At 45.5% G+C, this 26,923-nt stretch overlaps 1 long non-coding RNA gene across 3 annotated transcripts in view; it reads left to right on the top strand.

Annotated features, from left to right (window-relative positions):
• LOC146429724 (uncharacterized) overlaps positions 1 to 26,224 on the top strand; it is an 80,423-nt gene extending 54,199 nt beyond the window's left edge. For 2 of the 3 annotated variants that reach the window (XR_014855671.1, XR_014855670.1), the window contains exons 2-4: positions 15,436 to 15,553; positions 18,851 to 18,915; positions 24,475 to 26,223. This is a non-coding gene — a long non-coding RNA (uncharacterized LOC146429724). Of the gene's footprint in view, positions 1 to 15,435; positions 15,554 to 18,850; positions 18,916 to 24,474 lie in introns of all 3 variants that reach the window. The other variant, XR_014855672.1, reaches the window with a different exon arrangement.
• Positions 26,225 to 26,923: the final 699 nt, after the last annotated feature.

Here is a 26,923-nt window from a genome sequence, read left to right as displayed (position 1 = left end):
AATGCATGTCTCTCTCATCCACTAATAAAAGTGTCTGGAGGAAGGAAAACGCAATCACAAAAAGAATTTTGAACAAACTTCTGATTTTTTCAGGTTTACACCAGCCTAGTTTTCTACCTCTCTCTGAATGCCCAGACCATTACGTCATTAAACAGGTTTATGCCATTTTGGGAAGAAGACCTTCCATGTCAGAAAAGAAAATTATGGTGGGGAAAATGGTGGGAAGTGGGGTGGAGTGGGGGAATGGTGAAAAAATAGTTTCGCCCTGAGTTTCACAATAACTGCATGGCCAGCACCTCTGGAGTGGAGCAGTTGCAGAGATGGTTTATTTCTGATACCACCAAAGCTTGGCTGATTTAGAGTGTGAAAATGTGGTCAGTGCTGTGCTGCACGTCTGGGATCCGTGGCTGAGCAGTGCCCATTGTGTCCTGCCTCAGCTGCCATAGGAGAAGGAATTTTACACTAGACTTATGGCATTTATAAGGTGATGGGTTTCTTTTGGACCCTTCTCATTGAAAGGAAATTCTGTGCAACTAAACTGTTTTCAAAATTCATGTTTTCTGTGCTTTCCAGCAATACAGTGATTTTCAGGTGTGCTTTCAGTGTGACATGATGCAATTTTTCAGTTCTAAAAGGAATCTGATTTCCAAACTTACTTCACTCAAACAGATTCTCAACAAGAACCCACTCCATTCACCCAGCTGTCCTAAATAAGGTGGAACATTTTGCATGCCCTGAACTACGTTTTTCTTTCCTAGGAAACTGAACAAAACCCCCAAACCTGTTACTTTATGTAGGATGAGTGCACCATTTCATGGACTCCGGCAGTCTCAATCCATATTAGAGATATAGAGGCATCTCACCCACCATGCAGGAATACCACCAACCCAGAATCAAAACCAGCCCAGAATCAAGAAAGATCTGCATTTGTGTCACTTATTTAGAAATATACCTACACTTCTTGCTTGTTTCTTTGCTTTCTTCATCTTTTATTAATCAGCATTTTTAAGCTGAGGACAGTTAAAAGACAGCAAAGTGAAGATGATTGGGAGCATTGCCCTCTTGCAGCCTGCTCAGGGAGAGGAATGCTCTTGTTAAAGAAGTTTGACAGCCTTTAAATATAAACAGCTGATGAGAACTGCTGAGAAATCTTTAAAAGAAGAAAAGGACGAAAAAAAATCAAGTTCCTGAGAAGCTGAGTGAAGGAATATCAGCCCTGTCACCCCTGTCAGCATGGGACAACTGAGAAGGATGAAGGGGCATAATTAGGTCTTGGGAAGTAGCATGGGCTCAGTGGGGAGGAAGAGCCAGAACAGCACCAAGGTAGAACATTTCATGCAAAAATCATATAAAAGTCAAAATGTGTCTGGCTGACCTTCACCTGCAATTACTGCCCTCTTGGGAGAGCAGCATCCTGGGCAGAGGGTGGTGATGAGGTGAATAACCTGCCCCATGCCTGTGCCTTGCCCATAAACACCACATCACACTTCACAGCAGGGCTGGTCTTCAGAGGGGACCAAAATACCTCTGCACATGACAAGAAATGGAGCCTTGATTCCACCCCTGCAAAACAGGGAGTGTGGAGGCAGCAGGAGGGACTAAGCAAAGGGGCTGGGATGGATTTAGGTATGGAAATTCCTCTGAGGCACCTCAGTCCTCCTTTGCAGATGACTTTATGCATCTTTGGAAATAGGAGAGAAGCTCTTGGGCCACTTTCTTGCATTAAAAGCCCTTTTTGGACCATAATGCTTGTTTTTGTTGACAGAAATTATGCTTGTGAAGGCAGAATTCTGTCTCTTTGTGTGTCCATGCACATTCTTGTGTGTGTGTTTTGCTGCATAACACAGAGTCAAGCCCTCAAACTGACTTTGAAAACCCAGATCTACAAATCCTTTCCTACACCACCCCACTAGTTTCAGGAAAATGCTACCTTTCAAGCAGGGATAGGAAATTAAAAGAAATTAATTAATCAGCAAGATTAATTAATTGGCTAATGTGAATACATCACTTAGGATCAGTAAAACCCCAGATAGCTTTTTATGGCTGAGGAAATATGGACTAAAGTGGTTCAATTCCAACCCAGTAAAACTACATTCATTAGGGAAGCTGATCTGGAGAGAAAGGTGCTGAGAGGGGCTTGGTGCCAGCAGCTACCTGGTAATCACAAGATGGAACAGAATCCTGCTCTCTCCAGGATGAAGGACTTGAGGTTACAAGATCATAAAACACAGGAGTCCATAAAGTTTCCAAGTTCTGAAGGCAGCTCTAAAAGTTAATATCGTGCAGTATCTCAGCCATAACAAGTCACCTAGAGCCATTTATTATTCCTTGAGAATCACCCACTCTACACATATACCCAAAGTCCTTTAATGTCTCAGGAACATTCCTCTTATCTAAAGATTTATGGGAATATTATTGCATTGTAAGGAAATACCAATCAATTACTTTAACGCTAATTTCTGCCATTTTAATAATTCTCCCAAGGCACAGACGGACAATATTTGACAGTGTAACTCTTAAGCTGCATGAAATGTCATTTCCCCTGGGTAATTGGACATTGTGTCAGTCCCGCTGCTGATAATGTTTGCATAATACAACTGTACTTGTATGTTAAATTGCCATGTATTTCATATTATAGGCCTGTGTTATCCTCTAAACATTCTCTGGAAACCTTTTTACATGTTATTCTGTTCAGAGGAATGGTATGATACAAAGTTCATTGTGTTTCCATTTTAACTAAAGGGAATTAGGCACTGACATTCCCCTGAAGTACAACAGAAGCCGGGTGCTGCATCGCATTCAGCTCTGAAAAATCACTCTCCTTTTCAAAATGGATACATAGCCCTCAATGCTTTTAAGTCACAGCTGACTGTCTTCTCTTGCTTGTTTAAAATGGATGGCTTTCTCTTTTTCAAGCAAACCAATACATTATATTAAAAACCCTGAAGAAATTACCTTTAGGTGACTTTGAAAATCCAAGCCCAAATACATCATGGTGATTCTTTAGGAAGCACCTTATGTCTGTAAGTCATACTTTACCATTCGACTCTGAACAGTATCCATCTATCTCTACATTTCTCTCATGCATCAATGGAACAGCTCTTTCCTTAATGACCACTTCTGCATGCTGCTCCCTCCAGCTCCCTCCCCTCCTCAGCAGGGCCTATTTCTTGTCATTCATTAACAAATTAATCCTGTTCTGGACTGCTGGATTTCACTCCTGGCACCACTGACTAGCTGTAAAGTGAGAAGTGGAGTGAATGGTGGCACCTCTCCTTCTCCTAGTGCATTAGGTGTCCTTCAATGAAAATGCTCTTGAGAGCAATGAAAAGCTCCCTCCCAGTGCTGTGACACTGTTCGTTTTGGACCAGGGCACTTGATAAGAGCTCTCTGTGCAGGAAAACTGGGCTGGGACATGGCAGGTACGGGCTTCAGAAGTGAGGTGGAGGTCCACTGATGTGAAAGACCACCCAGGATGAACACTCTGCCTTCCTTGTCTGGTCCATGCTCTGCTCCCTTCCTGCTTATCCTGGCAGTCTAACCTTGATCTTTGCTGAAATTCAAGGACAGTTTTTCCCTTCCATGGGCAGAGGGTACTGAAGACTTGCTACATCTTTTCAAGTGGCCTTTATTTTAACACTATTCTTTCCAGTCTAGGATGAATAGCTGCAGACCCTTTCTGCAGGTGAGCATTTCTAGGCTTCTAATTGCATTTACTTGTTGTTTTGAGTTATAACTCTTGCTCCATGCCTTATTTTTCAAATGAAGTGCCCCAAACTGGAGACATCCTAAATAATATGGAAAACAATTTGGAGAAGAGAGATTATGTGGAGACCTCAGAGCAGCCTCCCAGTATCTGAAGGGGCCTAAAAGGGAGCCAGAGAGGAACATTTGACAAGAGACTGGAGGGACAGGAAATGGGAGAATGGCTTCACACTGACAGAAATAGATGTAGGGAGAAATTCTTCCCTGTGAGGACAGTGAGGCCCAGGGTGCCCAGAGAAGCTGTGGCTGCCCCTGGATCCCTGGAAGTGTCCAAGGCCAGGTTGGACATTGGGGCTTGGAGCAACCTGGGATAGTAGAAGATGTCCCTGCCCATGGCAGGGGGTGGAACTGGATGGGCTTTATTGTCCCTTCCAACCCAAGCCATTCTGTGATTATATGATTCCATAATATTGAGCAGACTGGATGCACATACTGCTTCTTTTTGTAAGGGATACAGCACCTGGAATGGATGGGAACTCAGCATGACTCAGCAAACAGCACACAAACCTTTAGGGGCTCATACCCATGGGATGGATAGTTTTAATTTCCAGGTGAAGCTTTGAAAACCAGTAAAAATGCAATCAAAACACAGTGTAACACCTCCCTCAAACTGTGCAGCTGACTGCATTTCACTGATACATTAAATGACTACGGGGAATGAACCAACATCTGTTTGCACTGTTGTAGATAAGGTATCGCTGCCTCCCTTCAAAACCAAAAGGTCTTTTTCCTGTGAGTTGTATCTAGGGAATCAAATTGTGGGAACAATCACAAAGAGAGAGAGAGAGAGAGATCTGCCTTGGGAAGTTGCAGCTCTCTGAGATGCTTTGGGCTGTAGAAAGCTGTGTTGCTTTGTAAACAATAGCAGACTGGAGTACCTGAGCTGATCTTTGCGATGGAAAATCCTCGGTGAGCAGGAGCTGCAGGCAGGAATAGATAGTTTGCTTTCCTAGCTGAGATTTTGTTTGTTTTTTTTTTTTTTTTGGCTGGGATATTGCTTTTCTATCTGAGATCTTGCTTTCCCAGCTGAAGTTTTTCAGTCTTTTCAGCCTGAGAGGAATTAAAGCTGGACACCAAGGTCTTTCAAATAAAAGCTGTCTGGGCACAGGTCTGGCAGTGCTTCCCTTTTGCAGCCAGCATTCCAAGTGTTTTCCTATCTGCACAGCCTTGCATCAACAGCAAAGCAAGGAAAATGCCTCTGCTCTTCAAAGGGCCTTTTTTCTCCTTGATTCAGTTCTTTGAAGATGGTGGATACAGTGTATCTCTATAAGCACTTTCTGCAAAGTGAGAATTTAAAATTCAAAGGAGAAAGGATGCTGCCTCTCTCATCTTAATGGTGGAGAAGGCATTGCTCTTGCCAAACAGGGAGGGTGGAGGAAGGGCAAACAATTTTTGGAAATGCCTCCCTAGTTGTTATTTTACTCAATCATTCTACATTTTGAAGCTAAAAATGATAAAATCAGAAGAAAATAAATAAGGGTCAGTCTTACAGGCAGTGGAGGAGAGGTGTAATATATACTATCAAAATTTGGACTTTCAAAACTCTGATGTAGTGTATATGTGAGATACCTTCAACCAACTCTTATAGCAGAACGAACAGTAACATCCCTTCTAGAAAAGACGCAGATGATATCTAACAGCTACTGTGACTGCTCTTATTCTTATTACTGCCAAAATTATTGGGATAAGAAGTTGTTCTTTAATTTTTCTGGACATAGACTTTTATCATTAGAATCCCACTTTAAATCTCATTTAAAGATGACAAACCAAATGTCATGATTGAAGAAATAAGAACTGAATTCTGCTTCTGCCAGCCCCCAAGTCTCCATTAAAATGAGAGTATCAGCTGAAATATCAAACCATCCAGAGCTTGCCAAACCAGTGGAAACATTGCCACTTCCCTCATTTTCAGTGAATTTAGTTATCCTCAGATTTCAGGAAACCAGGGGACACTTGCAAGGCCTTTCAACTTTGTTGTGAAATTCGTTCTACTTCTGAAACAAATCCACTGTGCTTTGCAGATGGCACATTTGCTACCAGCCTGAGATCTTTTATGTACCTCTCTTTTTATTCCTGGAAAACTGACAAAGTTTATGGTGTTCCTGAAAAGATGTTGCACTTGCTGGAATATTGTCAGTTGGGAAAAGGTCTTTCAGAATGGGGTGATTCTGCAACATCTGCAGTCAAACAGATGAACAGGCAGATGGACTTTGTGCAAACACCTTTTTCTTTTCTTTCACTGTTCCTGGATTTGGAGCCCCTTTTTTTCTTGGTTTGGGTTAATGTATTGTAACAAAGTGGTGTCTTGGACTAATTACATTGCCATGTCAAGAATGCCACTCCTTGGAGTCTTCTCTCCTTCCTGCTCCTCTGGGAGGGTACTCAGCTGGCAGGACCAAAACACTCCCTTCATTGATGTAATCAAGATGCTGCAGCCACGCTGATATTGCAGCGCCTGAGACGCTTATTCACATGTGTGTGATGTTATTAACTCGTCCCATTGACTGGAAATGCACTGGAGAGCTGTGCACAGATCTCGTGAATATTGCAAAGTGTCTTTCCCATTTAAAATGCAAATACTGCCTGTAAGCTTTATTTGAGGCATTTCTGCCCCTGTTTGCCCAAAGTATTATAATCAACAATTCCCATCAGTTGATTGAACCCATCCTTTCAGTTTCTTGGATGAGATGGGGGAGATACCTGGCTGCAGCCAGCACAGCACAGTGCTGGAAAAAGGAGACTGTGCCAAGCCATACTCTTTTTTTTTTTGCAAAAAATGCCATTGCACACCCCATGACACTGGCCTCAGCTGAGTCAGACAGCAGTTGGTGCATCTGAGAGCAGAATATGGCCCAGAGAGAGCAGGGCATGATCAGCCAAGGACATTGCTCAGCTGACAACTTTGCTGTGGGACTTCTCCTGCTTAGGGAGGCAGCCACACGTAAACATCAGCAATGAATCTCCTTATTCTTTAATCAAATTAGTGTCAAACAAATCGGGTTTTGGGGGACCCTTCTCAAAGTTTGCTAACCCACCCACCTCACCCTCATCAAGGGCAGAAATAGGAGACCTGAAGAACAGAACATTTTAACTACTCCCATCTTCACTGAGTTTTCCTGTCTTTCCCCCAACGACAGTGTGTGGGACACCCTCCTCTTCACTGCTGTTTTACCTTCCCCTTTAGCTGTGGAAGGACAGATGCCCTTGGGAAGAAGAAATAGGAAGGGCCAGGTCTGCCTCTGCTGTTAAACCACTGCTCTTCCATGGAGTTAAGTCATAAATCCTTCCCCAGGTCTGCACAACAGCCTTCAGACAGAAGAAACAACCTAAAGCTGAAACACCCTCTGACCAGCCTGGCCTCAGACCAGCAGGAAAAAACCAAGGAATTTTGTTGTGAGAATTTTTTTCAACTTTCGTGGGACCATGGGAAAGGGCTGTCTCTTTAAAGCCAAACATGGGTGTCTCTTAGATCGGCACTCCCATCAAGAGGCCATGAGAACTCATAATTCAGCCACAGTTTTTCATGACCTAAAACCCAACATGACAAGAAATGGGCTTCCTTCCATCTGCCCAAATGCAAAGCACAGTCCGTGTAAAGTACACTGAACAAAGTGCTGCTACTCAGTGGTGGGACCATCCACTACCCAGCCAGGACAAGGGATCATCCTCTTGCAGCCAGGATGAGAATTTTACTTTACAACCTGGCAGCAGTGAGATTTGGGCCCAAGAGGTACCAGGTGTTGAGGTCTCTTGTGTAAATACCAGTGTTATGTCTGAAAATTGTTCTGGTTTGCAAAGTTAGGAATGTTTTCCAATGGATCTAGGGCAGACTGAGGGTTCTGGTGTAAATTTATGCCTCTAAGCCATTTCAAGCAGCAGCTATCTTGGATAGTCCTCCTTGCAGCTCTGCTGGAGGTGTTGGTTGAGCCCCGTTGCACCAGGTACCATCAAACAAACAGGAAGAGCTGGCTCCTGTCTGATCTGTGTGATCTGAGCTGACCAGATCCTGGCTTAAGAGGATTCCATGACTCACCAGCAGTCCAGGGGGCATGAGACATTCTTACACCATTCCATGTCCATGCCCACTCACATGGAACAGCCCTTCCCAAGCTTCTGCCAGCTGATCAAGCCCTGTGGCCTTTGAAAACGCAGGCAAAGAGCTGCAGAGGCTGAAACTTAGACTGTGCTCCCACTGATTTGGGTTCTGATGGCAACAGGAATGCCCAGGAAACACACAGTAACTCCTGGATACCTGCAGATGTGCCGCAGCTCAGAAAACCAGATGAAATTAAACCTCTCTGGCCTTGATGGTTGCACAGCTTTGTTGCACATGAATGGTGGGAGACCCCATTGTCCTTACATTTGGTGAGCAGGTGTGTAAGCAGCAGGAGTGTGTGGAAAATACAGATATGTTCCCAAAACTGAGAGTGATCATGTTGTACGTCTGAGACCCTTGGAGCACCCAGAGCACAGATCCAATATGGATCTGGAGTGGGAAAGTTACCACGTCTGTGCCTGCTATTAACATCTAGAAGGTAATCTCCCTAATACCATAAATGCTAACTACTCTGGCATGCCCTTGACAGCTATAATTGTCTGTAGACCTGTAAAAAATAACAGCCATCTGGCAGAAAGTACTGATGCTGGGAGAGGAAAAGGGAGACAGGCACCAGCAAGAGACCAAAGCAAATCCCCCAGAACAGGTTACCTTGGGGCTGTTTGATTGCCTGGCAATCTGCTCCTGTCCCTCTTTTCAGTTGCTTTCAGTGTCATGGGAGGAGCATCTTTCCATTTTAGCCTTACAGCCAGCACAAGACCAATTGGAACTTATTGCAGACAAGGAAGCAGAAACACTTCTGCTTCACTGGAACTGACAAACATGATAAAAAGAGCTGGCCTGGTGGAGATCAAACCAGGGCTACATAAGAATCCTTGCTCAGTGTAAGAAAGAAGTGTACTGCCCTCATAATAGTGTGCTGTAGATCATCCAGTGCTTGCAAGGAATGACCTACCTGCTCCTCAGCATCTCTGCCTCCCCTCATCATCATAGCCCTTGGAAAAAGTGGCATATTAAGTGCAAAGACCAACAACTGTGGAAAGGAAACGATCCCTGTTGTTCACCAAGCTGAAGCACTATGAGCAGCCAAATTCCAGCTCATCCCGGGGCATATCTTGCCTTTAACCTCACCCATAGGGCTTGTTCCCAGGGCGGGGAAAGAATCCAGCTCAGACAGGTTGTTTATTCACTGGCCTTTCTGATCAGGCTGCTAAAAAAGCCTGTGGAAAATGTGTGAACTTGGAAAGCAGGATAATTTTTCAGCAGGATCCATCCCAAGAATCACTGCACAGCCTCGCCGTTGGCAGTGAACTGGAATAATGTGCTTGGTATTGTCTGCAGTGAATTTTGGCCTTTGCTGCAAGCACCCCACCTGTGGAGGGAAGGCAGAAGGATGTGGAAGGGGGAATATCCCCTGGCCAATGCTGTTCCCAGGCTCTGAAGGAAAGCAGGAGCCCTGACAGCTCAGAAAGAAACAGTTTTCATCCAAATTCCATGACCCAAGATACCTAAGCAAGTTCAAACCATCTTCTAGAAGTCATTCACACTTAATGACCTTCTCTGAACTTCCCTAAGGTTATGGTCAGATTTGCACTGTGGCAGTGGAGCAAAATCTGTCTCCAAATAATGGGAAAAGAAATTTGAATTTTTACATAAATTCAGATCTGCAGCCACAGGTTGATTCCATCTTTGCTGGTGGTTTCACCTGTGCAGCTTTAAAGAATTGCTGAGTTGACCCCTCCCAAGGGTGGTGCGCTGGCTTCCTTTCACCTCCTGGTCCCTTTTGAATGAAAAGTTCTGTTCTCAGATTCACCTGAAACCTCCCCATGGCTTTTTATTACCCTTCAAAGAAACAGAAGAGGGTGGTCTCTGGTACAGCCAAGTCTTGTGAGCATGGCTTGACTGCAGTTAATGATAACAATGACCACCAGAGCAAAGCAGAAGAATTTAGGGAGGAAAAGGGCACATTTCACTCCTCGCTCTCAGAAGAGTTGATCTTGTCTTTAACCTCTGGATGAGCACACATGAGCTACAGATGGAAGACATCTGCTACCAGACAGTTGCATTCACTGCCTCCAAAAAACAGGCCCACTAAAAAGTGCTGCAGCCCATGCCTGCCTAATCCCTTAACTAGTGAAGGGGAAATCTGAAACCTCTTTAAGGTAAATGCACTTTGGCAATGTACCACAGTCAATACCATGATGACAGCCTCCTAGGAAGGTGGGCCAGGATTTACACCAACTCACTCACAGGATATCTCCTACAAAATTGCACTTACTTTATATTGGCCAAGTCACTGCCAGGATCTGAGAATAGTTTTATAGATGACATCTGGCATAATTTTAGTTTTTTATTTAATTTGTAATCTAGTCGTTCAGGACTAAGACTGTCACATGAAGTAGGCAATGGCTCAAGACTTTTCCATCCTGCCAGCTGAGATGTGTTGGTACAGCTGATCCAGTGACTCACATTGAACATCTCACAGGAGGATTTTCTCCAAAGGATTCATATTTAGCCCTTTCCTTCCCCTTAAATTGCATTTCCTGACCCCATTTAAAAGCGTCTTGAAGGACACTGACATTTGCTTTTCAGGTTTCCATCTAAACTTTCTCCCATTTTGCATAAAACAGGAGTAATTGCACTAAAGTATTTTTCTTCCACGAGCATTAGCAAAACTGTTACAACCACAGAGATTTATTTTGAGCACTGGCTTCAGTCCTAGCAATAAGTAGCTTCCAGCATGGCAATTGCTCCTCACTTAAAGGATCACGACATGGAGTTTGCTCATCTGTGTCTTCTGAGGGCTGGGCTCGCCCTGCAGACTCCCTGGGGTCTGTCCCACTGCTCAGTTTCCTGTATCCATGCTGTGTGCCACCATCTGTGAGACTGCTGATCCTTGGTTACATGTGGTTGGAACTGGCTGGTGGGATCAGGGGGATGAGCAGGCAGAGCCACAAACAGCCTCCCTGGAAGCTCAGGGGCACAGCAATGGGTCAGAGACACAGAGCAGAGTCCATGGTTTGGGTTTCGGTTTTGGTTTGGGTTTGGGCAATGTTGGCTTCCAGGGATTCATACAACCCTAGCTCCATGGTTTTCATTGCATGCTTCCAGCTTCTGTCTGCCTCGCTGTCCTGAGTCATTCTGAGCACTGCCAAAGCCCACTGCTGAAAATGGTTTGTTTTAAACCTGCTGCTGCTGCCAGACTGCTTTGCTGGGCTTCTTCCCTCTTACCTGTTCCTTCCTTAGGATATACATCCCTAACCTTACACATCTCTTCTGTCCCCATGACTGGCTGCCAGATCAGGGACTTCATCTTGCTTTATTAGATGAAGGGAAAATGAGCAACTGCAGAGTCAAATGCATCTCTTTATTTAAGTCTTTTTAAATTGATGCTGTTACCATTGTTTGATTTAGGCCAACAGCCTTAGAGCCCAAAAGAACTGGGTGGTACCAAATGGCCATTATCTGCAGGCAGTGTTGGGAATAACTCCAGCTGCATGTCCATCCTCCCCACAGCAGGATCCTAATGCTTCCTGCATCACCTCTCATCCTCCATCGGCATCATCCAGCCTTTGAAGTCCAGGACACAAACTCCATCTTCTGAGGGAGGGGCTCTCCTTGTCTGTCTGACAGTCTGTCTGTGGCTCCCACTAATTCTATTCAACACAGACATGATCTAGAGCACTTGGCACACCAGTCCCCTTAGGAAAACTTCCTTTCCAGGGAGGCTTGTGGCCCTTAAAGTTTACATGAATATTTTTGTTCAGCATGAGTGTTAAGCAGACACTCTGGCTGAACTGCAGCTCCAACAGGCAATTAAACAGCAATCCATCCACAGCCCAATTTACACTGTTCCAGCTGACTCCATCATATCCATGGTAGTATAGCCCTTATTTCCCTAGTGTGTGTTAAGCCATTTCTACTGCCTTCTTCCTGGTAACACCTATATTGAAATTATGATTTTTAAAAATCCTCCTATATATTTGAACAGGAAAAAGAATAGAAATGAAATGTTTCTACTTTACTGGCACATCAGCTCTCTTGGGAGAGTGAGCCTCTTTGGGAGAGCAGGAATCTCACTAACCATTTTCCAGGGCTGTTGAACATACCCAAACCTAAACACAGCAGCACAATCACCTTGGAGCAACAGCCCAAATCTCAGTCAGCTTGAAAATGCTGCCTGCACCAGGGAGGATTTTCCAGCTGGCTTACTATTAACTCCAGAATTACTCCAAAAAGTCATGCAGGCCTGGTAACACTCCTGATACCACAGAATCAAGGAATCATTAAGGTTGCAAAAGATCTGTAAGATCATTGAGTCCAATCATTAACACAGCACCAGCTTATTTACTGTTGAACCATACCCCAAGTGGCACATCCATGTGCCTTTGAGCACTTCCAGGGATGGTGACTCCACCACTTTCCTGGGCAGCCTGTTCCAATGCCTGACCACACTTTCAGTGAAGGCATTTTACGTGAGATATGTGTGCTATTGAATTTTGAAATATCCTCCACAGGCAGGTAACTTCTACCCCAGAAACAGCGCTGTGTAAGTAGCTAATTCCAGTTATGTCTTGGCATTCACAGGTCTAAACTCCTTAAGATCAGCTCTCCACTGGCCTGGACTGTGATGCCACTACTGCAGAGGTGATACAGGACAGATGTAATGCACTGCAAAATTGGGAGGGCAAGTGTTGCGGTGGCTTTAGCTCAACTGAGTGTCCCCAGCAGTGGCATTGCCCCACGGGACAAGTCATGGGAATAAAGCAACCCTAAAGGGGGTGCTCCCAGAGAGCCTTGAAGTAAAGCTATTGGCCCACCTTATCTCCCCTCCCATATTAATTCTAGAAAGTTCTCCTTTGTCTGCCTTTGCCATGTTCTCTGATTGGAAAATTTAAAGTTCTGTATCCTCCCCCCTTGTTCCCCCATAAGATGAAATTATTGTCAATCCAGAGTTCTATGTACCCCGTTGGTCCTCGGTTTCTCCCCTCCCTTTTTCCCCTGCTTTATAAGCTGCAACACAACGCAGAAACCCCGCTTTTAGCTCGCCGATCCAGGCCTATTCCTCCCCTCTTCCATCTCCCCATACCTTTTAATAAATCCCCTGGACCGCCGGGCTGACTGCCTGCATCTCCTGTGTCTGCTTTCGATCCCTGATTTGCACCGCTCCTCCGGGAGCTCTGCTGAGCTCGGGGTCGCCCCACTGAGCTCCAGGTCGCCCCGCTTCCGCCCGAGAGCAAGCTGCCTCGCTGGGCTCCACTTAAGCAGCCTACTCTATCCCGAACTGAGTTTGGGGGTCCGGGACCCCTTTAGGCAAGATTTTAAATCATCTTTTATATAATCCCAGAATTATTTGGGTTGGAAGTGACATTCTTAGAGAGCATGTCTTTCTCTCCCCCTGCTGCAGGCAGGGACACCTTCCACTAGACCAGGTTGCTCAGGGCCCATCCAACCCAGCCTTGGACACTTCTAGAGACAGGAAACTTCCAGGGAGGGGTACGGCAATCACTTTGTAGCAAAGGCTGATGGTGTTGCAAGGGGAAAGAAACAGTAGAGCAAACCAGGAAATATGATCTCCAATAGTCAGTATATCTATGGAGATATAAATGCATACATTATCTTATCCTATCCTATCCTATCCTATCCTATCCTATCCTATCCTATCCTATCCTGTCCTGTCCTGTCCTGTCCTGTCCTGTCCCATCCTGTTCTGTCCTGAGCCAGGCTTTCAGCATCTTATGGAAATGGGTTTGAGGAGTTTCCTCATCTCTTCCTGGTGTTTGTTTCCCCTTAAGCCCCCCTGTCCCAGTATTTGTCCTGGCAGCAAGAAGCAGCTCTGAAGAGGCTGTGGAGGTGCAGGGAGGGCTGGGGTAGGAGCCCGGGCCTGGTTCATGTCTGGGGGGATCCCTGTGCTCTGGGTCAGGTGTGGGGTGCATTGGCTGAGCCATGTGGGGATTGAGGCTGGGGCAGGGCTGGGGTGTACCTGGCTCCCTGCCTGCAGCTCCCCAACCCTGCCAGATTAATGAACACCAGCTTCACACAAAGTGGGAATAGTGAAAAGGGGGAAAATGCACTTGGGACAGAGAAATGTGTGACAAAACCTGCACATATTTTCATAATAACAGGACATAACAATAATCACTTTCCCAGCCTGGAGGAGAACAAGAGCAAGGGTTTCTTTTCAGAGGAGCTGAGACACTAGGGCCACACAATGTCAGTGACACTTTAGCAGCTCATGTCAGCCGAGAAGCTGGTCCTGATCTGTCATCTCCCTGCTGCTCGGTGGCAACTCCAACCACGAGTCTCTGTGTCACCGAGCTGCAGAGCCCTCCTCGTGCTCAATGGGCTACAGAGTGAACTCTGCTGCATTCCAGCACGGGACTGCTCCCTCCCTTTGGTGACTCCATGACTGTCACATCCCTTGCCCCTACCCTTGTGCCTTCACCAGCCCCTTCGGCTCATTTGCATGGCTGGGAAGGGAGAGAAACTCAGCAGTTGCTGACTGTCGGCAATGTCCTAAAAAGTGCCGGGACCTGGCAGGCAAATCTCCCGTTGTTCAGCAAACGCTTCAGAGGTGCAGTTCTTAACAGACACTTTTACAGCCCCATTGCAAAAAACCCCCAAAACCAACTCAACAACAAAACCCAAACCCAAACCCAAACCCAAAACCAAAGCAAACCAACCAAACCAAACAAAACCAACCAAACAAACAAAAAAAACAAACCAAAACAAAAAACCCAAAAAACCAAAAAAACCCAAAAAAACCCCACAACCAATCAAAAAAAACCCAAACCCCAAAACCCCTCTAAACAATAAATGGCAACTCTTAAAAGAAGTGGCTGCTCCTTTCTATTTGGGGTCCCTGCCAGTTGTGCAGCAAGAACCAAACATCCTTCTGAAATTGCTGCTGACCAGCAGGGCTTTGGTCCTGGAGCTTGGTGCTCCTTTCAGTGCTGAGGTTTGTGTCAAATGGGACATCCCCTCTGCCACCTGGACACAGGAGGGGATGGAAAAACTGCATTTCACAGTGTCTCACACATAGCTGGGTGACAGCAGGCAAGCTGTTAGAGGTGAGTTTTGCCATTTTTTCCTTCTTACAAGGCTGGTCAAGGAGAAGAGGTGGTAATTACAGATCTATGCCCAGGATCGTGTGAAGCCAGTGGTACAAACAAACAACAGCTCACAGCTCAACTGTCTTAGACATACACTGAACTTCTATGCAAAAAATAAAGGTATTAACAACAGTTTGTTTTCTGCCTTTGACATGGGTTCTTTCCTAGGAAAGAACAACACATTTCCAGAAAAAGAAAGGGGCTGGTGAAGTTTTCCAGAGTAGCATAGGGTCAGAGGAAGGCTGTAGATTTGCCCCAGCTACATGTTTTATTGGCTTTAGAGCTCGGGCAAAGCTATGGTGAATCAGGGACTGGGCTTGCTTGCTTGGTTCATTATTGAACACTCGAAGGAATGACTGGGAGAGGACCCTTCCCAATTCCAGCGTCAGAGGTGTGGGAGGAGCAAGACAGAGCAGGGTTCAACCTCCATGCATAGTAGCTGAAACCATGCACCTGAGATGATCTTCTCATTGTGTACGTGGCCAACCTCCCTTCTTTCAGGTCTCACCCGCCTTTTGTCAGAAATTCATGGTCAGAGCTCCCAACTGGGGTGGGCAAGAGAAACAAGGGTGGGGCAGAAGCAGAAGTTGCACCCTCAGCAGAGGCAGTAGAGAAGCAGGTAAGTCCTCTGCCCTTACTTGCCTGCCTTGAGGCCACAATCTTAAAAAGACCTGAATTAATTAATTGACAATTAAGCTTTGTGCCTGCCCAGTAGATGAGGGCGAGCTGGCTGTGGGGCCAACTCTGGCAGGCATCATTCTCCTCTGAACAGCTGGACATGGATCCCACCTGAGTCAGTAACACCTCTTAGTTCAGAACCCTTACTTAGGGAAGTGTCCCAGGTGCATTGACCTCCTTTTGCAAGCAAAGTCACACTGTCAGCAGCAAAAATGGAGGTTTCATCCCTTCCTGTCCTTCCAGTTCCCCCAGCTTGCAGCCCTTGACTCCTTCTAGAAACTGGTGGCCCATACTGTAATTCCTGGGATGAAAGGACCCAGCCTTTGTGCTCCCCATCACAGCAACTTTCCAAAGGATGTGTTTGCCAGGAAAAAAAACACTTTAATGTTTGTAATGTGAAGGAACAGTTTATTCTGGTGCTGGGTTTCTCTGGGGTGAAAGAAAGCTCTGGGCAACAAGGGATTAGGGGGTCCATTGTATCCTTTGCTGATGTTGCCCACCATTAGCTGCCATTTGCATACATCCCACATTCAGGATCTGGGGACATGGAAACAGCCAACCCACCTGCTCCTGAGGCTGGTCATCACCCTACCAGGAGCTGCTTTGAGCAGATTTTGGGGGGACAATTTTGCTTGGGGAGAGGAGTTTAGTGCATGTCTGTGTGGGGAACGTAGGGCAAAGGGGGAGGAGGGAGAGAAACAAGAGTAAACATGAATTGGGAGGATTTTCAAAGCCGGCAGAGGGCCTGGAAAAGGACAGGCTTTGAATTCTGTGTGTTCTTTTAACTCGGCCTCTGATTTGAAGAGGCCCCCGAAAGCCTGGTAAGCCTCATTGAACTTGAAAAGCTACAAGCTTCCTTTCTTCCCCATTTGCTTTGTCTTCTCTTATCTCATTCATGTGAGACATTGCTCCCACCCCAGCCCTCGATGGAGAGAGGAGCTGGACAGAGTCCCCAGCACTGCAGAAAAGCAGCAATATCCCACTGCTCCCAGAGCCCCCGGACAATGGGCAGGAACTGTGAGCGAAATGCTGCAGCAGCCCTGGCTCAGCCTTGGATCTGGGTTAATCAGGAGGGACTGGGGCTCTCCTGCCATGTCTGGCTACATGGACCTACTGCCAAAGGGCTGCTCAAGCCAGGCTGTGATCCTCTGCCTGAGTCCTGCCGAAGAGAGGAGGCTTTGGGCTTTGCTTTGCAGGGGACAATTGTCCAGATGCTGAGCCTACAGTTGCCCTCTCAGTGACAGCCCCACACACCAAAGGCTCTTTCAAAGTAGGGAAAGTCTTACTGGAGGTCCCAGTCGTCCCCCTCCGACTGCTAATGCAGACTCCACAAGGCACAGTCACAACCACTCCCAAGGGTAATGCCCAATTCCCCAGTGTGCTGGAGAGCTGTACAATTACACCCTTTCTATGGCTCTCCCGTGGGGTTTTGCATAACTTTGCCCACTGCCACCATATCAAATCTCTGTTCCCACCTTGCTGAAGGATGAAGGCTCGAGATGCTTTCCTGCACTCCGAGACAAATACAGGATCCAGGAATGACTCTACTGCATATGCCTGAAAGCATTATGGGATTTATCATAACCAGATCTAATTGTTACCTTCGATGAAGACAAAGGTCCACCCTTTCACACTGCTTAATCTTACCAGGAAGGGGAGATAAAGCCCGCCAGGTATCCCAACACCTCAGGGAGAATATTACACTACCAGTTATAAAGAATGGACCCCTGTCCATGTCATTCCTCAGTGCTGACTCTTCACAGCAAGTATTTGCAGCAAGATCTCCTGCAAGCTGCAAATAAAACTGAAAAGTTACAGCCAGGTGGGCCTTTTCTGATGAACATTGAGCTAAAAGGCAGCTTCCTGCAGCACTTCTTCCACTCTGTGAGTGGGGAGAGAGTGAGGGTTTGGAGACTCTTGATGAACAAGTAAAAGCTCAGATATAATGAGAAAACCTTTTGTGACATAAGGACCTCTGCATGTCAAGTAAATTCATTATATACCAGCTTGACTGGCAATCTGACGGCCTCCAAGTGTCTGATGCAATTACACTGAGATGGGGGAGGTTGTACAGCTGTGCTTCCCTGCTCATAAAATAGAGCCAAAGTAATAAAAATGGGATGACAAGAAACTGAGGCTTTTCCACCAGGCATGGCAAAGCCTGGTGGAGATCAAGGGTTCATGGAACACTTTGATTTTCGAGTTAACATGGTTCACAATGCAGGGAGAATTCACAAGCTTCTCCCCAGAGACCTAAACCCATGGGGATTTCTCCTGTCTCCTGTCCCTCACCTTCCACAGGGAGATCTAATAAATATACAGAAGGGGCCTGCAAACCCCGCTCTAATTGTAAGGGACAGCTCTGGTAAATTCAGGATATTTACCCCAATCAATCAAGCCCATTGTGTTTCTCTCATCTCAGCCTCAGTGTGGGGGACTTTCCTGCTCCCCTCCCATGCCAGCACGGCCCGAACACATGGGATAACCACACATGTGGGATAACCACACATGAGACACTAAACTGGCAAAGCCTGGAGGGAGCAGAGGGAAAGCCTATAAAAGACACATAGAAATAGCATCCCATAGTATTCTGCACATTCAGGCTCCATTTAAAGCAAGACTTCCTTCCTCTAGCGGCTGGAAAATGAGCAACAAAATCCCATCCATGCCTACCTTCCCAGTGCCTTTGTTGCATCTTAATTCCACTCCTGGATGGATTGGGAGACAAGTGTGACTGGCGTTACTGTGTGAAAACCAATTTAGCCCTAATGCCTCCTCAGTTATGGTCATGGGACACCTGAGTCAGCACTGCAGCCACTCCAGTTATTTTTCTCATCAAGACATTGTTGTCCACCTCGATGGGACTTTTGAGGATTCCTACCTGTTCAGGCCCTGGTGAGGTCAGCTAACATTGTCTTTCTTCTCTTCCACTTGAGGATTGCTGTTCTCAGTGAAGCAGGGCCTGGGTTGCCTTTCCAGCTCAGGTTTTGCATTACACCTGTAGATTTACACTTGCTCATGTGAGGTACCCCACAGCCCAGTGGCTGGGGACATGTGCTGGTATTTTTAGCTTAAACTTTTCACTTCAACTTTTTGTTTAAACCTTTTCAAAAATGACATGAGATAACCTGAAAATGATTTTCTGTGTGGAAAGAAACAGCTTCTGCACAGAATATCAAACCTCTTCTTCCCAAGTGAGACAAGCCCTGAGACCTGCATGTTTCTCCCTCTGTTTCAGCACTTTGTGTCTCCAGCTCCGCAGGCACCAAATGAGCCCTTGGAAGGAAAACTGTACAGAAAAAGGTATTTCTCAATATACAATTTCTCTGTAATAATACCAAGCAGCAGGATGAAAAAATTGAATACAATTTGTCTTTTGAGAGTTCCCTGTTAGGATGTCTCACACTAGTAGTGAATGCCTGAAGAGAGGTACACAGTGGCATTAAATTTTCCATTATTTTGAATTTTCATTAATTAACTTGGAAAAAGTAGCATCATGTTTTCTATTTACATCCAGCTATTTGTGCTAAATATTGGATTAGATGATAACCTGTTCCTACTAAAGTCACGGCAATAATTTAGGGCTTGTTCAACTCAACAGGAAATTCCAGATGAAAAAAGAAGTTTCATTTTAACTGTGGATGAATTAATTGTGTTTGGCTCTGAAGGGTTGTCTGTCTTCAATATTTCAGTTTAGTCTGGATTAGATTAAATTAGATTAGATTAGATTGAAGGATGGGAGGAGGAATGGAAGGACAATATATTCCCTTTTTAAGAGTAATATGCAAAAAGTTTGGAACCAGAGGAATTTCACAAGAATATATTCTGAATAAAGCTAGATGACCACTGTGGACTCGTTAACCCTGAAACAGAGATTCATTTGAATACATGTGTAATTACTTCTCCGCACCATGTACTCCTTTACAATATTTTTATGGGAAAATATTGTTTATATGGAAAGATATTCTAGTGGATCTCTTCCTGAAAAGTTCAAAGATTTTCCAAACATTTGGCAGCAAAAACCTCCTCGGCTCAAGAGATATCATTGCTTTACAAACTTTTTTTTTTTTGCTATGCCTAGGTTTCAAATGATTTTTTGCTAACTCAGAAATACATCTATCTGTTCCTAAACAGAAGGGAAAAGGATTCTCTACACCTAGAAGGCAATTCTGAGCTCCACCAAGTAGTTTTCCAGCTCTTCAGAACAAAGTGGTTGACTTGGCTTGGAAACTCAGCCAAATAAAATCTCAGAATTCTATTAATTTGACTACAATTGGGAGTTTATAAAAGAAAATCTATTCCTCTACCAAAACTGGGCAGTTTAGAAGCAGGAAACACCAGCTGGGATTTCAAAGCCTTGATATTTATTTCTTATTTTTTTGCTCTGTGCACACTAGAAAGGTCTCCCTCCATCCAGACTCATCTAAAAAGCTATCTGCAATTCAAAAGGTGCTGAAGATTTAGTCCAAACCTGAATTATCAACACAGGCTCAGTTTCATGATCCTTTTATCTTATATTTAATCATGTCTGAACATCAACCAATGCATGCATCTGAAAGCAGAATGGTGTAACTAGTCCCAAGGAAACCTTGCCTTGGGGTTTTTGCCAGACAGGCATTGTTTAGCAAATGCTAAGCTATTTTTTGTCCCAGTTCAGCTGTTTCCTTTGTTATCACTTATTTGGGTAAATGCAGCCATGGCCTCTCTACTGTGAGCCAGAAATTCCATAAATTAATTAGAGCTGTGTTTTCTTTCCCTTCACCATCCAAATACTGATAGTCTTTCCTTCACTGAATCCTACTCTGAAGCCAGAAATTGAGATGGTGTAAAACTCAATTTATTGGCTCTGAAGAGGTTTAGATGTTTTTTTCATCTAAAAAGACGTTTCCTCTACAAGTGAATAACCCCACTCGTACTTCGCTTGCAGAGACTGTGAGTGGGCCTCTGGGCACACCTGAAAGCTCAGGATGCCTTGTGCCATCATGCCAGAGTCAATGCTCCTCCACAGGCAGTGCAGGCGTTTCCTGGGGTGTGTCTGGGAATATGCAAGGCAGGGATGGATTGCACGAAGGGCTGAGGTAGCACAGCAAGTGGATCCAATCCCACCACCACTGCCTCCTCCACTGAATGTCACGGACTGGGAAGCCTGCATCCTTCTCATCACCTGGCACCTCCCAGCATGTGTTGCCTCCCAGCAGAGTTTTCTTCCTGAAAGAAATGCCATGTGAGCCCCAGGGTAATCCAAGGCTCACAGACTCCCAGCACAGTCCATCCCTCCTGCTGACACCACTTGGCTTCTCTCGCTTCTCCCACTTGGAGCTGTGGCTTGAAAACCTGGGGTCTTGTCTAGACAACAGTTCCTTAATCTCTGAGTCATACTGGGTAAGGACCTCTCAAAAGCTTGTTTTGTGGCAGGACCCTCTGCTTGACAGAGAGGAAAATCCTGAAGGATTCATGGGAATTTCTGCCAAGCAGATGGAGGGAAATGCAGTGAGGATGGTCCTTAATTAAGATGTTTTGTCTACTCTAAGTCAGGCTATCTGCAAAAGTACCCATGGAGCAGATGTGTTTGATCTTATCACACTTGGTTCTGCCACAGCCTTGTTTAAGGCTAATGAATAAAAAGATCAATTTCTTGGGATGAAATGAGGGAAGGAGGAATAACTTGAGGTGAAATACTGAGCATTATGACTCAAATACTGAGTTGTATGTTGAGTCATACAAGTTAGTACACTACAGAAATAAAACCCATACTTTTTATTTCAATGGGATTTCTGAGACTTCTACACTATTTGGTAGTTGTGAAGAAAGAATGAGTTTCAGTGGATAAAGCACCAGCTAGGCTTTGTTTTCCCAATGCTTAAAGCTATGTCTTTAGTGTGATATAATTACATTAAAAAATCATCCCTGCCCCTGGAAGATGCATTGTCTGGGAAAACCACCAGCACAATTCAACTAAGTCCTTTTCCATGGCTGGAATCACAGAATCACTGTGATTGGAAAAGACCTCCAAGAACATCAGTTCCAATCTGTGACCCATTACCACTTTGTCAACAAGACCAGAGCACTGAATGCCACATCCAGTCGTTCCTGGGACTCCTCCAGGGATGGGGACTCCAACTGCAATTTCAAGGTGCAGTTGAAGCTCTCATGGCCAGGAGCATGACCTCTTTCCTCTGTCTTTAGCACCAAGAAGATGCTCATATCTTTTTCTTCTCCAAACTGAAATTACCTCTGTGGAATCACACTCTGTTCCACTCTGTGTCTCTCCCATTCTCTGCTTCTTTCTGTGGCAATTTTGCACCCTGGCTCAAGAGCCCCTTAGAGCATGCAGGGAACATGTCTGAAAAACAGAATATCTCCTTCTTTTCAAGGAAATAATTTTGCTGACCCTGCTTTGCTGCTCTCACTCTGCTTGTTAGCATGGCTAAAAAGCTGGAGGAAATTTGGCAACCCTGAGAAAGGCTCTCAGCCCTGTCATGTAGTGAACCAGGAGATGAACATCACAGATCTGAGCACCTCATAAACATGGGGCAGGATGGGAAGAAGGGAGGAAGCCAGGAGCATCTTTCTGATACTCCATAAGCCTTGGCATTCTACAGTAACATTTGCTTTGCTTTTTCAGCCTTGCAAATCTTATTCTTTCAGAGCAAAAGACTGTTCTGAATGGGACGATTTGGTTTTTAATCAAATTATTAATCTTCCACGTTTTATCCTTTGAGGTCCAAAGCAGGGAAACCAAATACTAAAACATCTCTGTTCTGCCAGCCAGGTTCTCTGGAGACTCTGAAAAGCTGTTGCTGATGTGTCCATCTTACCAGCAGTTATTTCTGGAAGCCCAGCACGTGCATAAACTGTTGCTTGTGTGTATCAAATCACGCAGAGCAAGCCCAACGTGAAACCACACAGGAAATGAAAAGTTAAGCTCCCTAACAACTCCCACCCGCTCTCCTTTGCCCTAAGCCCCTGGAGCCACCACTAATACAGCCACCACACACCCCAGAGAGGCTGCAGCAGCTTTATCCCTGCTTTTAGAGGGGCTTCACCACGTCCTACTCCTCCCCAAAGCACAGTTTGCTGGAGCTGCGTCGTCTGGAGCCAAAGGGTCAGAGTGTTGTGGGGCTGGGCTTGAGAGTGAAGTGGCAGATGGCAAACGGTACCTGTGGACATGATTTAATCTATTTCTTTTCATATCAAATAATTTTGTTTTATGTTAAAAAGATAAACTCAAATCAAGTATCTCTGTGTGTTCCAGTAGACAAACACCCATGTGGACGAATGGATGGAAAACATGAAGGGCAGCATCTTCATACTGGAGGAATTCAAAGTAGAAGCTGGTGCTGCCAAAGCAGGATAGGAAACCGGTTCCTCCCATGAATTCAGTCTACACATACAACCCTGTTTACAATCAGTTATGATTACTGAGAATTTGGCATCATCTCTCCATCACACAAGGACCTGTCACTGTATTTTTCTTTAGGAGATCCCTGCTGAGGGGACAAGCCCCTGCTGTGCTCAGGTATGTGGAGCCAGGCCATGTCTGCCCACCTGCAGGAAGGGGGCCAGTGCTCCCAGCTGTGTCTTTTCCTCCAAGGAGAGACCTTTGCTTCTCCAAAGGGCAGCAAGTGCTGTCCCCCATTGTCATCTCCGTGACATCGATGCCATGCCCAGCAGGCTTTCCCTTTTGGGCTGGGATTCTGCATTCAGCCCCCAACTCAACCCTCCTCAATAAAAACTGAGGTGCAACTTGTCTAAAATCACCAATGGCTGACACAGCCATCCAAATTTTGGGGAGCTAAATCCTTGACCAAATTCCAGGGCAATGAAGTTGGAAGGAAAGAGGCTGCATCCTGGTTTTTCCTCCAGCTTTGTCTCCAGGTTGATAACACACCCTGCTCTCACTCTATGTTGGGCTGATCTGCTCTACTGCAACATTCTGGGGACAGGGACTGGCTCCTCTTGGTTTTTTGCCCACCAAAACCGCCTTGTCTCAGTTGGAGTCAACTGAGAAGACCTGAGGCTCTGATAGAGAACAATGAAGTCCTCTGCTCTGTGAGGCTAGACAGCCAATTTAGCCTTCATGGAGTTTGCCATTTCTTCCTGAAATCAGACAGATATTTATCAAAATCTCACCAGGATAAAAAAACCCAAACCAACCCAAAATTCAGGTTCTGAGCAAGCCATTTCCTATAAGGGAAACAACTATTTTTACAGATATGAGTGAGACGAGATTTTCTACAGATGCAGGAAAATTCTTAATTTTGTAAGTTGGAATTGTTTTTTTCTTTTCAAGCCGGGAGGGAGGGTGTGAAGGAGGCAGGAAATGTAAAAGATTTTGGAAACATGAAATGAATAGGTCGAGACACGTCATTTTGCTCAACCAAAGCAGGAGGCAACAGCTTGAAATTGAAATTAAATAGACCACCTGCAAGTAAAGGAGAGGAAGGGGAGATGGGGGAGAGGGGAGGGAGGGTCAGCTCTGGCATGAATATAAACCACACATTTTTTAAAAGCATCCATCAGTGAATTACTAAAGATGCTCATTTCAGGTTTGGACATCCTGGCAGTTGTGATGGGAAACATGCCAAGGCACACGAACACAGATTGGATACTTATTTTTGAATTCCTGGCAGCCACCTTTCCTCTAAAACACCAAATCTAGTGAGTGGTTGGAGGAAAAGCTCTCGCTCTAAGACCAGAAAAGATCTCTGCTCCCACCCCAAAAGCCTGCAGTGAAGTGCTGGCTGTGACAGTGGTTATGCAGAGGGACAAGTGTGCATTTGAGGCAATATAGACTCTTCTCCTCATTCTCCATTTTTGTCTGTCCAAATTATCCATGCAAGATTCCTCTTCCTCCCACAGACACACAGAGAGGCACTCCTGCCCTCTTGACTGGATCCTCCATCGGCTTGCGGAGCGCAGGCAGCTAGGCTCCCAGCTTCTCCTCCACCATCCACCTCTCCTGACCTAATCTCATCAATCCTCTCTCCTTTGGGCCTTCTCAGCAGCCATATCTCCCCAGGACTCAGAAGCATCTGCCTGGGAGCTCCTTCAGGACATCTCGTTGGAGCAGCACTGCGCTAATTCCTGTCCTCCCCTAGCTAGATACAATAAATCCTGGAAGCCTGAGATGGGCTCAGAGCTCCTGCTGGAAAGCTGAGGTGCAGGTGAGGTGTGGCCTTGGCACTCCTGCCTATCTGTCTGGGCCACTGAACGCCAGGTCTAAAGCTCCACATGCTGCTGTAATTCTCTTTTGAGCAAATACCCCTCCCTCACTACCCCCCTTCCCCTCAGTTTGATCAACATTTTGCAATCGGGAATGAAGCAAAGTTGGTGGTGGGTAAATCTGATCCCTCCCCATAAGAAAGCAAAGGAAACCACAGACTCTGGCCTGAGAACAGTGTGGAGCAGAGAGGAGAAAGTTACAGGCACGTGGGACGGAATAAATCCAAGAAATTGCGAGAATATTTGTAAATAAAATAATAACCAGTGAAGTGAAATAAGCTGACATGCGAAATGTGCATGTTGATTAAAACAGCCCTGGAGACCATTAAATGACAAAGTCACTGTTGATGCCAACAAAACCTCAACCGTAGCCCTGATGCATATTCATAACATCAGAACAACGTCCCTGCCGATGCTAACGAGGCACTGGGCTTGGGAACAGCTCACATGGAGCCACAGGGAGACTGCTTGGTGCCTGACAAATTTGGGAAGGCTACAAGCGTTGAAATCTCTCTTTGTTACTTAACAAACAGGGAAGTAAGGAAATGCCATACCTCTTGTTATGGAAATAGCACACAGTGCTGAGGATATATGATAAGTCTAGGAGAGAACTACAAACATTCAGTACTGCTCCCTTTGAAATCTCTGGGAGTTTGGCCATTTATTTCAATGGGGGTTTTACCAAGTCCTTACAATGGATGTAGTCATTTATCTGCAGGCATTGATGCAGCTCCCTTTGCCTCAGCAGCTGTGCTCCTCACAGACACCTGGAAAAGGGGTTCATGCTCCTGTGGGGCAAACACAAGAGTGTCATCGTCCCCTCGAGTAAATGGGTGGATGCAGAGGCGGGTCACAGTGACAGGTCAGGGAGGGACATCACACCACACCCCACTATCTCTGCTCAGCCATCCCTCTCCATCTTGGGCAGCTCCGTTTCTTTCCAGCCAGAGCATCCACGGGACATCACAGCCACACACCCTGCGTGGGGTCTCCTCCAAAGGGCTCAAGGTGAGAAAGGAGTAGTCAAATAGAAAACCCAAATCTATTTGCACTTCAACCATTCTTGTTTCTTTGAGCTTTTAGCCCTTCCACCAGCATGGCGCCTGTCAGTTCTGGCCTTGTGGATTCCCTTAATCTTATCAAGATAAAAGGGGGCAAAAGGAATCCTTTTGCCATTGAGCACAAGAAATCGCTAATAATATTAATGACGTATGAGAAGTAATTTGTATAACCACTCCTATCCTGAAGAATGTAATGAATATTCATGAATTTTACCTATAACACTGTGTCTTTGGGGTACTGAGGTATGTGTGTTTGGTGGAAACAATTCCCCACACATCCAGTGCACCGAATAAAGCAAATACCCACTTCTCTGACTTGGTCTCTGAAGTGTCTCTGAGCTCGATTGGGGTGAATCAGAGGGCCTGGGCAAATTTCATCCCAAACTAAGTGAAGAGTGGGCAATGGGTTTGGGACCCAGCAGGTTGTGTAAGGGCATACGGGGTAAGTGTTGAAGAGCTCCGAACAGCACAAGATCCCTGAAAGGTTCCTGCATAAGGACACTTGGTGAGGTCCCCTCTGAGGGCAGGGGGCTGCGGTCCTCCAAGCACTGGAGTTTTTGCTGCAGCTGACTGAAAATGAAGTAAATTCCTCCCTGCACAGCCTGTGCCAAGGTTCTGGTGCCTCCCATCTCACAGCAAAACCCTAAATGGAGGGACAGTCAGGTTTTCCTCTGTGTACCAAGATATGAAAAGCCAAATGCTTGAGCAGAGCAGCTGGGTGCTGCTGTCCAGAGCCTTGGGCCTTGTCCAAACAACTGCCTCCACTCTAGGAATGACACCATTGACCTGTTTTCAGGGGTAACTTTGTGGGTCCTCCACAACAGCTTAACAACCTCATGCTACAACACTGCTGTTTGAACTCTTGCAAAGCTCAGTTCCTGCTATTTCAGCCTCAAATATGTTATATGACATCTCTCCAAAGCCCTAATTGCAAGATTTAAATCTAATCTACCTCTAGGATTGCTTGACATGTTTAAGGTGCCCAGTTATTTACTAAAACCAAAGGGGAACCTGTAAATTACAGA

Source organism: Lichenostomus cassidix, chromosome 18, assembly GCF_008360975.1.
Source record: "Lichenostomus cassidix isolate B80296 chromosome 18, HeHo_3.0, whole genome shotgun sequence".
NCBI lineage: Eukaryota > Metazoa > Chordata > Aves > Passeriformes > Meliphagidae > Lichenostomus > Lichenostomus cassidix.
The sequence above is the reverse complement of the archived record's forward strand: the minus strand, read 5'-3'. Positions and strand labels throughout refer to the sequence as shown.